Raw genomic sequence first — 15,115 nt, forward strand, 5'->3', positions numbered from 1 at the left:
GAGAGAGGCAGAGAAACAGACAGAGACAGAGACGCAGAGGGAGGAAGAGTTGAGAGAACCAGATGGCTGTCCTTTGATATCTCCTCTCTTCTGGAGGGGCCAGAAAGTCAGAATCCAGCCTGAGACAGAGAGAGGATACAGACTCAGAGGTCTACATCATTGTGGTTTGGGTTGCTTCAAATCTAAAGCAGGCTCAAATAAACAGATACATGCACACATATACGTGCACATATACGTGCACAGATGCATACATATGTATAACCCGATGCAGAAACACAAGCAGCTCAGCAAATGCTTACAGCTCAGAAGCAGCTTTACCTCAAAATTGCCTTTGAGGTGAAGTCATTTTCCGATTTGTGCCGTATGTGATTAAGTGTCTGCCTTTGTAGTTTTAGTGGTTAGATTTCCTCTTTGACCACTTGTTTGATATGAATCCAATCACTCTCTCAAATAAAGAGCTGCAATCGTCTGACTAAACACTCAAATGTTTGCATAGAGACTGAAAGCGTGGACATGATTCACAGAGACAATGGGTCTGACCTGCTACATTTAGTGTCACCATTGGATAATGACACAATACCATCGCACCCCACCACAAGAATGCACCCCACCCGCTTTAAATCCAACGCGCCAAGTGTTGAACAGTGGCTCAGACTCTTCATCCTCTACTCCAACTGCACTCAGGAATGCGGCAGCGCGCGCGGATAGGAAGAATTCCTCATGGTGCGAAAATTGTAATGGCGTTTATCGCGTTTCCAAGCTCCGTTGCGGCCCTACCTACCAGGGCCTCTGGCCACATGTCAAATATGTCAACACTTGGCCTGTTCTCCGGAGTAGCTGGCGTTTATATAGGCTTAATATCAGATTGATCTGAAAAATGATGCCGAGTCTCTATGCCAGCCAGCCAGCCAAGCATCCAAGCCCAGGTTTTTTTTCTCTTTTTTTGTAAAATTGTAAGCAGGTGTTCCTTCCTGCATTTCTCTTCTCCTGCTACCCCCATAACCTCGCTGCAACACTCCCCGCCTCCTGCATGTACCTTAACCTCCAAAAACAAATGTATCATTAAGATGTTGATTTGAAAATAATATCTTCTTACACATAAGCCAACATGTCACCATTATTTTATTTAAATTGTCGCAGTTTTATGTCTTGTTCCTCTTCAGCATTCATCAAATATACTGAGAAAAGTAATAAAAATGAGCAAAATCTAAATCATTTGAAAACCCCAATTAATTTGAAAAGCAGGTGAAAGCCAGACATCTCAATTTTGATTAGCGTGTGACTGTCTGGCTCCTCCTCTGTTATTTCTCTGCAGACAGTATGAAGGAACGACGCTGCGACTCTTTCCAGGAATGCGTCTCTCCTCTTTGTCCTCCATTACCCTTTCACTCCTTCCTCCTCCCTGCTTGTCCCCAGTTTTGCCTTTTCCCCGGCGACGGTACCCGTGAACTCGAAGTAGCAGTCTGGACTTGGAAGCGGCGTTTCCTCTCAAATTCACTAGAGTCCCTCTGGCCCAGAGCAACCCGCCGACCTCTTACCTTCTACAATTCATACTTCCCATTCTTCATCTTCATTGTCTTTCTCCCCTCATTCCTCCGACCGCCTCCCCCGCCCTCACCTCTCCGTTCCCTCTTGTTCTCATGCCTCCTCTTTCGTGCCTTGGCCGCTTCCCTCCAAAATAAAAGATGAAATTTGTCTTAATGTATGGGGGGAAAGCTTTGTAAAAGGTGCAGCCAAATCCCTTCGGATCTGCAGAAGGCTCTCGTCTTTTTTTTGACCCGCGCAGGTCAAGATTGATGGGCTGAGTAAGTGCTCTTGTTCTCTCCAGCTATTAAACGCATCCATCAACCTTTTCTGAATTATTAAGATGAGATAAAGAGCAAGGGGGAGTCTAAGTGCTGGATCGCATGGTTACTGCTGCCGCTTCAAGTGATTAAATAGCATTTAAGAGGTTCGGGCTCCTCACTCATCTCCTCCCTTGGATCTTTTTCTGACCAATGCCACATTTCACAGCAGAGGCCATCAGGATGTTTGTGTGTCTTAGCGGCCAGCCCAAACTTCCTCCTTTGTTGAAAAACTGATGCGGAGCTGCACTTTTACGGCATAAACTTGACGAATGGCTTGGCAGATTGAGCCTGTAAGACAAAATAACGCGCCGGGCTGTCCGGCTCATTTCACTTTGTTTAAACTATTCCCCATGACTTTAAGATTACAGCCTCGGGAATTGTGTTTTAATGGGATGCTGAACATGTAAGGTAGTGCCTCCAAGGTAAGGAAGGAAGGCAAGGACACATCAGGAAAAGCAGTAGGAAAGGAATCACCTGAAAAAAGTGATCACATTGACGAAAAGAACCAAATAATGGAGATTTGTCGCCTCCCTTTTTCACCTCAAGGCCCACACTGCCATTACCGTTGGGCCTGGCATTATGCAGGAATTGGCAGTGAGCTGAGCGATCTCCATGAATCGATCAAAGGCTTTTATCAGCTTTATCACTTCTATTATACTAGAGCTCACCTTTGCTGATTTATTTTTGAAACCCAAGTTCGTAGGCACATACAGAGAACATGCACAACACACACACACACACACACACACACACACACACACACACACACACACACACACACACACACACACACACACACACACACACACACACACACACACAGAAAGTCTTTAGTGGGTAGTTTTCATTTGCTTCCTGTGGTCTTTCACCATACATTGCACCACAGCATTCCACCAGAACAATTTATGGATTTTATTAGATTTCCACGGATGTATGCATTTAGCATTGTTGGAAAGCTGTGGCAATGTCCAGGATGAGGTTTGCTGAACGCGCACAAACACACACACACACACACACACACACACACACACACACACACACACACACACACGTATCAGTTCCATCTGCCTCTCCTGTTGAGCTTTATCAAGGCCAGCAGCAGCTCAGTCTAATTGGAGCGCCGTCCCCTCAGCGTTCTGCATGGTTACCATACCTACAGCGTATACTGTCCACCAAGGAAATTCAGAGGGACACGTTCCTTCCAAGCTCTGCCAGCGGGGATCTCTGTCTTTAGCCACTACTTATGAAAAATGTGACACACACACAGAGACACACACATTTGCTCTGTTTTGTGATTAGGCCCGCCGCGCGTTTGACAGTTTTCCTGCTCACTGAAAGTGCTTCTGTGCCTGGTGGCTGCTCTGCTGCTCTGCTGCTCTGGGGCTTAACACAGAGTCGTCTTGTTGTCTTCTCTAGCAGCAGTCGCTCTGGTTGGTTGGAGCGACATGGTTTTACTTTCTCTGCTTCTCTGTTTTTTAACCGCCTGGGTTACATCCATCTCTCTCGGTACAAACTCTTCATGGCAGCAGTGGCATTTTTAATTTCCATTCTTTTGCCAAACACAGAAATGACACACACACACACGAAGACCATGAATATGGGATGAAATGCTCTCTCTCTCTCTCTCTCTCTCTCTCTCTCTCTCTCTCTCTTTGAGTTCATGATGAATGTTATTACTATACTTCTACCATCCTCATGTCCCTGGTGTCCACTTGGGAGGCTTGTGAGATGCTCTTACAGTCATTTCTGGTGATTTGTGAGGTTGTTACTTTACAATTTTTCACCCCAAAATGTGCAAAATTTTGCAAAGTCATGACAAATTATGAATTTGATGAGCTCTTTAGTAGACAATACTAAAACTAATAATACTTAAATGAATTGCTAGTCAGAAGAAAGTTTAGTGGGTTAAATCACATGCGAAGATGTGTCCAATTTGTCTTGCGCATGCATTACAGAGGGGTCAGCACAAGGCAGCCATGATACCTGTTCCCTTGACTCCGGCCCTTGCCCTGGAGGCAAACTGGCAACTCCAGCTGCCAGTCCACTGGGTCTCTTTGAACGGAGCTACTGCCGTGTCAGCTAAAGAGCTAATTCGCTGCGAGCAGGGTTCGAACCTGCGCGGGGAGACCCCATTGGATTTCAAGTCCAACGCCTTAACCACTCGGCCATCGCAGCTTCTATAGGGCAAGATTATGTGCATGTGAAGATGGTGAAGAGGTCTGTGATCATATGAGAGGACTTAGCTTATTTTATATTATTGCTGTGCTAACTTTACTTGTTGCCAGCAGAACAGGTGGAACATGGTCTCACTAGTCATTCTCTCACGCTCAACAACATTTTACCACGACGGGCAGGTGCGACTGTATCTAATCAAACGGCTCTAAAAATCCAGCAATAAATCGTGTAGTGAGCCTCAATTGAACTAAAATGTGTTAATGTTAATAAATGTGTACATTTGCACACTCACACATGCAAATACCCTTTAAGTTGCCTTTGGAAGCGACTATACAGTAATAGTCTGGCATATATGCACCTGTTTCATTGAACGGACTCCCATAAAGTCCTGTCGGTGATAAATGGAGACGTGGGAGAATGTGCACATGTGTTCCATTTTAACCATTGGACACGGGCGAATAATCCACCTCATTACCACAACAAAACAGGATGTAAATCTCTGTACTACTGACATGGAAGTCAAAAGACCATCTCGGGTTACATACAGCATGTTGACTACATAGATAGTGGATGGATGCGTGTGCTGTAAGGGGGGTGGGTGGATGTGGATGGATGGACAGATGGAACCAGGCGCTGCCATGTGAAGTTGAAAGAGAAGCTGTTGCTCCGCGCTCGTTGTCGCAGCCAAAGGCAAAATAATCCCACAATGACTTTCTCAAAGGCTTATTTAAAACATTAGGCTCAAACCGCCCATATATTTTCATTCCTGAACTTAAGTACCCCCTCCTTGGCATGTTAAGAAACTCAGTGGCTCGTCAAAGAGGAAGGCCGAGGCATGGCGGCATCGCCGAGTGCTTGTTCAGAGCGAACTGGGCCGTCACCCTGTTAAACCACAATCACTGACACATGTAGAAGTTTAAAAGCATTAACCTCAGTGTGTAGGCCTGAAAACCACTTCCCCTGTCAGAGCTGTGGGCTGACCAGCAGAGGGGCATTCAAGAATTGTATATGTTCAACATTTTCCACACTGATCTGGAACCTTTTCATGGCCTTAGTCTTTCGGTTGTTTCTTCCGACAAATTTCACCAACAATTTGTTGTTGGCAGAAGTTGCATCTATTGTCAGGCAACATCAGAGTACTTATAGTTTGGGCAGGAACTGTTGGGGGAAATGTAGGTTTCGGGCCATTTAAGGGCACAATTTTAGAAGTTAGATTCAGTAGGTAGCATGCAGGCCCGGACACTTAAGGACATGTTGTACTCGGACTGCAACACATCCTCAAAGGGTAAACTTCTTCTCTCAGAAGCTATATCAGTTTGCGTTTGTTTGACATAGCAATCGCAGCTCACTGTGCAGCTTACCTCAAAGCTTTATATACAATTGACTTGTAAGGGAAATGGAAATTGAGGGGTTCATTTTCAGAATGTAGGACTTTAGATGCACATGGATAAGTTTTGCTGTAAGAATGTCCCAGGTTACTGCAGTCACACTGTTCTCCCCTCTCTCCATCCTCCAACTGGTCATGACATGTTCACAGAATGTTTTATTGGGGAACAATGGATTCCACATAAGGACAAAGGAGTATAACCCAATAAAGATGCAAAGTAACCAAGAAGCATGGGAAGAACCACAAGTTAATAAACAAACATTCTTTGTTGAGTGAGAATTAACATCAGGTTGTTTTTTTAAGTTTTTTCTTTACCACAGTCAGAGTTCTCCGCTCTGTAGTGTTAAAATTTGTGATGATCTGTTTTTATTGTGGTTTTCTGCCTGGTATTCAAACAGACCACAGGCTAATAAAGGCGAACTTTGTATGTGAACTGAGCATTAGCTGGTTTCTCCTCACAATGCTGCGAACAGTTTCACAGTCAAAGCTGATTTCCACGTCGCAGCGATACCATCTGACCGGCTTTAAGCACAGTGTCGTCCATACCACAAGCAGGACAGACATGGGGAAAATCCCATGGTTTAGACTGTTAAATACTATTATTCCTGGTTTCTGATGGATTGCTACATAACAACAGACATTCTAGAAATGATTCAATAACCACAATCTCTGAGGAAATATGTATGCAAATATGTGAAAGCTCTCCATCTTTACATGCCATTTGTCAGCAGCAACACAAAAGGTTTTGCCTCTGGCGTCAAATGCATCAAAAGTACAGAGTGTACAGAAATAAAGAACAGAAAACTCAATCAAAGGCAATTACACAGGAAATTTGGATGATTATTGCTCAGAAGTAAAAGTGTGATTTACAAAATTACCTAAATGTTTGGACAGACGTCATTGTTTAAGAATGGAGTGAATGATGCATGGAATTAATAACATATGTGATGTAACAACACATTTGAGATTCATTTAACATTGGAACAGAGAGTTTCACTAACAATTCAAATGTTTTAATCAAACTCTCCAGATTCTGCCAGAACCTCTTGATCTTTGACTCACTGAGCTGAAGGAAATTCCTCAGGCTTTCCCTGTTTTTTATGACTCAAACAATGAGATTTTTGAACTTTTGTCCTAGGTTTATCCTCTTTTGTCCACTTTTTGTACACATGTAACCTCTGCATCAGCTATATCCACCAAGTTCAGACTTCCGCAGGCCGGTTCAGCCTGCGAGCATCATAAATTCATAAACGAGGTTTTAATCTGCTATTGCGCTCAGATTTCCAATATGCAGCATCACAGGCGAGAGAAGCAGCAGCAGAACGTCCAAACATCTAAATCTATCATCTCTCTAACTCCCTCTGTTATCTGTAACCAGCAGCTCTGACCACTGGAAGGGCCGGAGTCATTATGGGTGCTGCTGGTTTGTTTTGTTCTTTGTTTGCTTTGACAGGTTTATGGAATAGCGGTAAGAGAATGTGATTATTACACACAGTCAGAATGACAAAAACAATGGAACATTATGTAATCTGCTATTTCACCTTGAATGAAAAACATTTTTCTAGCATCTAATTTGCTTTATCTGGATCCAATCAGACATAATTCAAGCAAACACAAATGGTTTCATTTCCTAACGTTTCAGATAAACAGCTCTTTGGTCCAGGAGGTCAGCCAGAATCTTCCCCAAATCTCTGGCCTGGTGTGTTTTTTTGCGATGGTGTTATTCTGCGTTGCCAGTGACTTCTTTTTGAGTTTGCTCAATAAATTACGAGCACTCACATTCCAATCAAGATCATTTAGGCCTCAGACAAAACAGAACTGTGCGGCTAAACACATTCCAGGGCTGATGCGTCTGATTTTATACCACATGAGACACTCTGACATTAAATCATTGCCATGGCTGTATTCCTATATCATTGTTTTCATTCATTTCACCACCATCTTCTTCTTCTTCTTCTTCTTCTTCTGTGCATGAGACTGTGAGATACTTGGTGACATAACTTTAATCCTAACACAGAATCACCCTGAATGCTGACTTGGTGTCTGGGTCGCTGGTGGAAGCTGCGTACGTGTGCCTGGTTTGCTGGAAAAGAACTTTCGTTGTGTTCTCTTCTCTGCCCGCAAGCCGAGAGGTTTGAGAAAACGAGGAACGAGAGATTTCCGTGACCTTGTGTCCGAGGAAAAGACGGCGTATATCTCCCTTTGGTCAGAACTTTACAGCCTCAGGATGTCGACGTCTAGGTCGGTGACGCCACGATGAGCTGCGCTGCATTTCCTTCAACAGAGAAAACGGCTGTCCAAATACACAGCCATGTATTATTTCTTTTAAAAGTAATAATTTAGAGATTAAACTTGAGGCTAATCGTTTGTGCCAGATTGAATTATCAGCAGTATTTCTGCGATTTACGAGGTTTATACCACATAGTGCGTCTGAGAGTGAGGTCAGCGTCTCGTTATTTGGGGTGCAAAGGTCTAAAAAGAAACACACACTGCTTAGCACGGCAGTGTGTGGGTATGACGTGCGTGGTGTGAAGTCAGTAGCACACATGCTGCAGTGCTGCTCATTGTTAGGACCACACAGCACGGAGCGTAAATACACGATAAATCTGCAGCACTTCAGCAGTTTTTTGTGTGTTTTCTCTCCCAAAGAGGCACAAGCTCATCAGGAAATGACTTTTTAATACAGTCTCATTAATACGAGGTACGGCCTCGCAGAGCTCCGGATATTTTTCTACCTCTACAATAACACAGAGATGACGAGTGTAAGATCACAGGAGGGGACGTTGCCATTATCTTACCGCAGAGGAAATGAAGCTGCAATAAACGGCTACTTTTCTGGAGCCCTTACCTTGTGTTCATCACGCTATCACAGACTAAGTGTTAGATGCCACAGGTGTGTTTTAGCTTTTAGAGGAGGGAGAGGTTCATCCTGTTATCAGGCCGGTACAAAGGCACTGTTCAGACCCTTCCTTCACAAAACTATGGACTCTGGATTGGAGAAGTAAGTGTATATCACTGCTATTTGCAAGTGATCACTAGTAACATGGTGGTTCAGAGCCAAATCTCACACCACGGCTCTCTGATACTGCCCCACCTGACAGGTTGGGAGTTGGGCTGTTGCACCAATTAAAGTTCTATCTTAAGAGATCCATTCATAACTAAGATGGTGTCTGAGGAGGCCTGTCTGCTTTAATGGCCAGCTTGCAACTGAAGCCCAGGACCTTTTTGAATTCATCTAAGAGGTCTGACCATCTGAACAGCAATGTGTTTCGTGATATCAAGCCAAAAACAGAACACAACAGAGACTAATTTATCCTCGTAAAATAATGCCGAGTCCATATCTGACTGCAAATGATTGCGCAGCCCGAATAACCTTTAAAAGATTGCCATGCTCCATTTTTAGTGTAAAACCCCAGGCAAGAGAAAACAGGACAGAGTTCAGCAGATGAACGTTATCAATCAGAGGAATAAACACAGAGACAAGCCGAGATCCAGCGAGATGAACTCCTCCGTCGTCCATCTCTCAACTCACGCTAGCTGATAAGGCAGATGGGAGGTGAGGCGCTGACTATCAACAACCACTCACAACCCCACTCCCTCCTTCAGCCAGAGAGGTTAAAGTGGGGAAGTTGTTGGATAATGAGACATGCAATGTGTTCTTTATGAGTGAAAATGTTATATGTTGCAACTTTATTCAGCTCCAGGCTCACTAAATGTGTCAGGATGTGGCCAGGGACACTTAGCTCACCGGACCTTTTAACACAGGGGGTGATATGTTATATAAACCTGAGGTTATATCCAGGTTGTCAGGAAATACGTCAAGAAACTATGGAAGAAAACCAGAGTGAAGCAATCAGGTGAAGTTAGAGATTGAACTAAATCTTTAACTAAGCCATCCAAATCTTCTCCTGCAGCCTCTTTTCTTCTCCTGCAACACCGTGCAACCTGCAGCCGAGCCAAGCCCAGCAAAACGCAGCCAACTAAGTTTTGCTGTTGTGTTCCTCGCCGTCTGAATGCACATTAGCTGACTGATATTTGTTTACGCCAGCTGTTAAACTGGGTCGTCCAGTGAAGATAGAAGTTTAGCTTTGGCAGCCAAACCAGGGGGGTGGGGTGGGGGTGGGGAGGAGATGAGCCGGCGAGTTATCTGTGTTTTCATCTGGTTAGCCATCCGTGGAGCCCGGTCATTCCACAGCCCAGTCTGGCAGAGATGGTGTCTGGATTTGGGATGGCTGTGCAGGTTGAACAAACACTATGATGGTGCACGTTGTTTACATGAGACAACTGTGTCACTGCGACCTTTTGTCAAAACTCTGTGGCTCATTGTTGCAAAGGGACGACCGATCGACAAGCATAAGTTTGTGTTTAATTCAGATGCTGGAGTTTCCAAAGAGGAGGAAAAGTTATGGAAAGTTTGACATTTGATCATTTATATAAAGTGAAGCATTTTCCCTTTGATGTCATGTTGTAGTTACATTTAAAGAATCATATTGGGATTTAATATTTAACTTTGGATAATACTTGGAAGAAGCGGATAAACATTGTCAAATATTTTGGAAAGAAAAAGAGAGATTTTATCTATCAAAGACATTTGAGGGAAACCTTATACCAGAATATTGATGGAGGTTGTCCATGACATTTTCCATTTCTTCTGTGTGTGTGTGTGTGTGTGTGTGTGTAAATCGGCCAACACCTGCATCTGATTTTCTAGGAAATCTCTGAAAATATGTGTGTATGTTCCACACAAAGAGCTGGACTTTCATTGCTGGGGTGCCACCTTGTTATTTACCTTTGGCTTAAGCGCGGAGCCAAGGGCCGAGTCAACACCGTCTCACATCTTCATCAATCATTCTATCGCTCCATCCATCCCATCTGCCTCTCCATCCATCCCCGGGCTAGGCGTGGAAAAACACTCGCGCCGCTGCCCGTTTCTGCAGTAGAAGTCGTATGTATGAGAACAACATGATGCTGCAAGAACGGGCGCATTCCGGACATTCCTCCCAGTTTGTGTGCGTGTGTCTGTGTGTAACAGGAGAGAGGATGAATAGGTGTGAAAGCAAAGTCGGCACAGGAGGGGGAGAATGAGAAATCGGGTATATTAGACGTGCGGAAAAGAGAGCTGAGCCTCGCGTGGCAGGTGAGGGAGAGATTGGACGTCAGAGAAGTGGGGGTGCAAGAGAGGAGGTGAAGGAGGAATGGGAGGAGGAGGTGAAGAAATGTGAGAGGAGGGATAGGAGGGAATAGAGACCCTCCAAATAAACAAAACTCTCCACACCTGTGGCTTCACACTGTCTATGTGTGTGTGTGTGTATGTGCCTTTGAGTGTGTGTGTGTGCATTTATTCACAGTAGGTTTGGTGATGAATAATGTATCTATATGCAGCAGTGTGTGTGTGTGTGTGTGTGTGTGTGTGTGTGTGTGTGATTGTGTGTGTGTGTATGTGTGTGTGTTTGTTGTCAGATTAAGCCAAACATTGATTCACACTCACACTCTCTCACCTCGTGATCGATTGTCACTGTTACTGAGCTGCTGACATGACAAAATGTGACATTACTGCCCTTGTGATTGTTGTAGGTACTGCAGCTTTCGTGCCGTTGAATGCAGTGGCTGTGTATGTACGTTCACGGTGTAATCCGGCTTCACTGTAGAGGAAAAAGGGACTCTAAAATCTCCAGATCTGATGTGCAAACCTCAATGTGTTCCAGCCGTGCAGAATAAGGCCGGGATGTCTTCATGTTTCTCAGGGAAACCCTATCCGCGTGTGTGTGTGTACACATGGTCATACATCTCTCTCTCTATAAATCTGTTTATACCAATCGTTCCCCTTTCAACCAATCGATCTCCTGTTCCGGATCATGAGATCCAGGCCAATAAGACCCAATGTAATCATTTTTAGTGAAGCTGCGATTTTCATCGACAAACAAAACATGAAGTAAAAACAGATGTAGCGGTTTGTTTTAGACATGCAAAGCAGCTGAAACTAACCCCATGGAGTGGGTGTGAGATCCCGTGAGTCTTTGGGGCCACGTACATTCTTTTGGCCGGGCCCAGATACCAACACTCACCTTCAATTAAACTCTCTGACTAAGTGCAGCTCCACTGTAAACACACTGTTTCTTTTTTCCTTATAACACAAACACCAGGAAGGCTATTATGTGGTCCGCTCTGACATTGGGGATTGTGTAAAGCACTGTCCTCTCAGTGTGTGAGATTTAAAGAGAGGAGAGAAGAGGAGAGGAGAGGAGAGGAGAGGAGAGGAGAGGAGAGGAGAGGAGAGGAGAGAAGATAAGAGAAGAGAAGAGAAGAGAAGAGAAGAGAAGAGAAGAGAAGAGAAGAGAAGAGAAGAGAAGAGAAGAGGAGAGAAGGGGAGAGCAGAGGAGAGGAGAGGAGAGGAGAGGAGAGGAGTGGAGATGTTCAAGCAATCAAAAAGCTGTCAGAACCTCAGTTTGGGTTTGAGACTGCATATTTCCTTCAGTTCAGTCGTTATGGTTACTGTGGAGGATGTGGTGTCATTCTTGCAGGAAATACAAGCTGTGCATTTCACCAAACTGAATTTAACTTTGGAAAAAATGAATTCAAAGGCTAAATGCTGAGCAGTGCAGCCTGGATGTCCCGGGTCGTTGACACATTGTCTCACTCTTCCTGGGGGAATCTCATGCGTTCCCAGGCCAGTTGGGATACATAATCCCTCCACCAAGTAGAAACGTGCACCAAAGCATCTCAAACGCTCAGCTATGACACTTTAATCTCAAAACTGAAGAGTTATACAGCATTTTATCACTGATGCTGTATGTTTGATTTGTGAAGCACACACTGGTTCGCAGCTGTAAGATCAAGTAAAAGATTGGAAATAGCTCAAACCTTTTTGACCTTACTAGTTCATTTAGATTTATGGAGACAGTTGACAGCTGTAGTTACGTCATTAAGTACACAAAAAATTTGCTGGATAGTTTGATTATAATAACAAACATCCTTTTCCATGCGTACAGCATCAGATGGACCTTCTTCTGTTCTTGTAAAGTGAGACAAATCCCTCAGAGGAACACTGTTGAGTTGAATCCAGTATCCATTTGTGTTTGTTATGTTTTATTGTTATATCGTTTTTTCTGTTTTACCACAGTATTTTGGCATAATCTTGTTAAGATGAATTGTGATTGGTTTGAAATAAATGTTTGTCCGTATGCATGGTTGAGACTCTACATACAATATATGCAAAGTTGATGCCAAAACAGAGTAAAGGATGCTCAGTTTGCATTGGATGTCAACAGTAACAGATATTTACAGTGCATTTCAAATGTAATCCACATTACTCTGTGTGATGAAGAGGAACAGACAGAAGTATAGCGTCATCCTCCTTTCTCAATGGTTTTTCAGACAGCTATTTTACAATTAAGGGTGAACAAATAACTAATAACTCCCATGCAGTCACTTAAACGGAATTTCATATTGGACACTGTTATGGGAACCAAACATGAGCAACAACATCTATTAACAGAAAGGAAAAGAAGTTTAAGCACAGCAGAGTGACTCATCCGGGGTTTTTATCTTATTTTCCTCAGGCTTCTGCTATCATTGGTTGGTCCACATGTTGGAGCGCAATTAAATCCTCAGTGGATATTATCTGCATTACTCACTGTTCTGGTGGAGAAAACAGTGATAGGAGTCGTGAGCTTGTCACGGCCACACACACCAATTAAATCTGCTTTACATGTGAACTTCACTATAAACACAGGTTTCAATCCTCAACAGGCCTTTATAGGGACTTAATTGTTGTAAATGTTAGTTATGTTATAAATAATAGTTAGTTATGAGGCCGGCAATACAGATTAGCTCTCTGTATTACTGCAACCTTTCTTTTTCTCCATATCTATAACAGTCTCACACACCGTGCTGCCATAAGCCCCGCCCATCTACAAATGCAATTGGTCAGCAGCCCGGGGCAGGCATTTCCATTGGCCAATATAAAATGATTGACCTGATAAAAACCAATCACGCCAACTTTGATATGAATTTACAGTATAGATTGATAACGTTCTTCTGCTGAACTCTGTCCTGTTTTCTCTTGCCTGGGTTTTACACTAAAAATGGAGCATGGCAATCTTTTAAAAGTTATTCGGGCTGCGCAATCAGCAATGCCTGCCTCACCATCAGTCTCATTTCAGTGGCTTGTGCTTACTCTATGTTTACTGTTGACCCACACAGGAAGAAATCTGAGTCAGCAAATTATTTATAAGTCTTGTTTTGCACTCAAGCTGACAAACAGCCACAAACCGAAAAAATCTGTTGATTGAATATCGAAATGATCAAATTACCAACAATAGAACTGCTGTTTGGAGAATGGTAACGCTTCCACCAGCCTACCAATGAGAGCCATAGACGCCATAATCAGTTTCCTTTGGTGGACATGAAACACAATCTACGATATGGTTGAATCTTGCTAAATTGAGCTGCAAGGCATGACGTGAATACACAAAAGCAAGACCACCACAATAAATAATTTTAATATAACTTATTTACTCTGTCTCTCTTATTCTCTGACATTTCATCCATCCTGTGCTGTTTAGAAACCCATCGCCTCACTTGTTTGAACAAAAAGATACAGTACATGATAATGACAAGAGTTGAGAACACTAACAAGTTGGGAATGTTGGGAGTAAAAGTACTTTCTTCATTCACATGGTTAACCTTGAAGCAGATGGAAGTAGGCAAAGTCAGCTGGTGTTTCAACAAACAAACACATGCAGATAAAATGCAGATAAAGTGCAGATAAAATTACTCTTAAAGCCCAAAGTTACTCCCACCAGTTGATCACCTGTCCTTATCCTGAGCTTGGATGTCTGTTAAACTTTTATTTATATTCCACCCAAGCAGACTGAATTCCTTTTCCTACAGATATTCAGTGTAACATATCTCACTGCTGGCTTCCCCGCTATCACTGGATCTCTTGTTTAAAGCTCATACAAAATGATTGAATGCTCAATAAACTTCAAAACCCACAATCAGTCAGTGAGATTGTATCCCAAACTCCTTCTCTTCAGAGCACACAGGAAGAAAGACAGGAATCAGGAAAAAAGCACACGCATACAACTGAGATGTTTTGTAATCCATCCAATTTCGACAGCTGTTCCCAAAGCCCTTTGGCCATAGATTCTCTTAGATCTGTTAACAATGCACCAATTTGTCAATACATCATGATATGAAATAGGAAAAGGCACTATCAAAAAAAAAAAGTGACTGATCTGGATTTTCAGAAGCAGCTCTGTGTCTGGCTAAGGTCTGACTCTCCTGCCCGGTCAGTACTACACAGAGCTGGACAGAGTGAGGAAGTGGTCATCTGGATCCAATGAGCTGCTAAGAGAGAGTCTGATTGTTGAAGGGGCTCCCTGACAGAGTTACACCAACTCCGCTCTCACTTTCTCCTGGTTTTGTTCTCTTTCATTCTCTCTCTTTCATTCACATTCTCATGCCTCCTGCTTCTCTTCCTTACATCTCCCATCCTCATGTTCCCGCTTCCCCACTTTCCTCGTTTTCTGTTTCAGTCCGTCGTCCACTTAGCGCAGAGAAATATGGTTCTAATCAGACAGTTTGCTGAGCCAGTCTTCCTGGGCCAGAGGCTCTCCAAAACACCTCAACTTTTATTTTTCCAGTCTGCTTTTCAAATCCACTCTTCACACATCAGGGGTAAAGCAGCATTTTTAATTGTAGC

The 15,115-nt window shown here is 43.4% G+C and overlaps 1 non-coding gene across 1 annotated transcript; it reads right to left on the reverse strand.

Annotated features, from left to right (window-relative positions):
* Positions 1–3,940: 3,940 nt before the first annotated feature.
* On the reverse strand, positions 3,941–4,022 carry trnas-uga (transfer RNA serine (anticodon UGA)). The gene has a single exon. It is a non-coding gene; the product is annotated as a tRNA-Ser (tRNA).
* Between the last annotated feature and the right edge of the window lie 11,093 nt (positions 4,023–15,115).

The sequence above is a fragment of the Genypterus blacodes genome, unplaced genomic scaffold (assembly GCF_046128005.1).
Source record: "Genypterus blacodes isolate CSIRO-AG114 ecotype Tasmania unplaced genomic scaffold, CSIRO-AGI_Gbla_v1 ptg000052l_1, whole genome shotgun sequence".
NCBI lineage: Eukaryota > Metazoa > Chordata > Actinopteri > Ophidiiformes > Ophidiidae > Genypterus > Genypterus blacodes.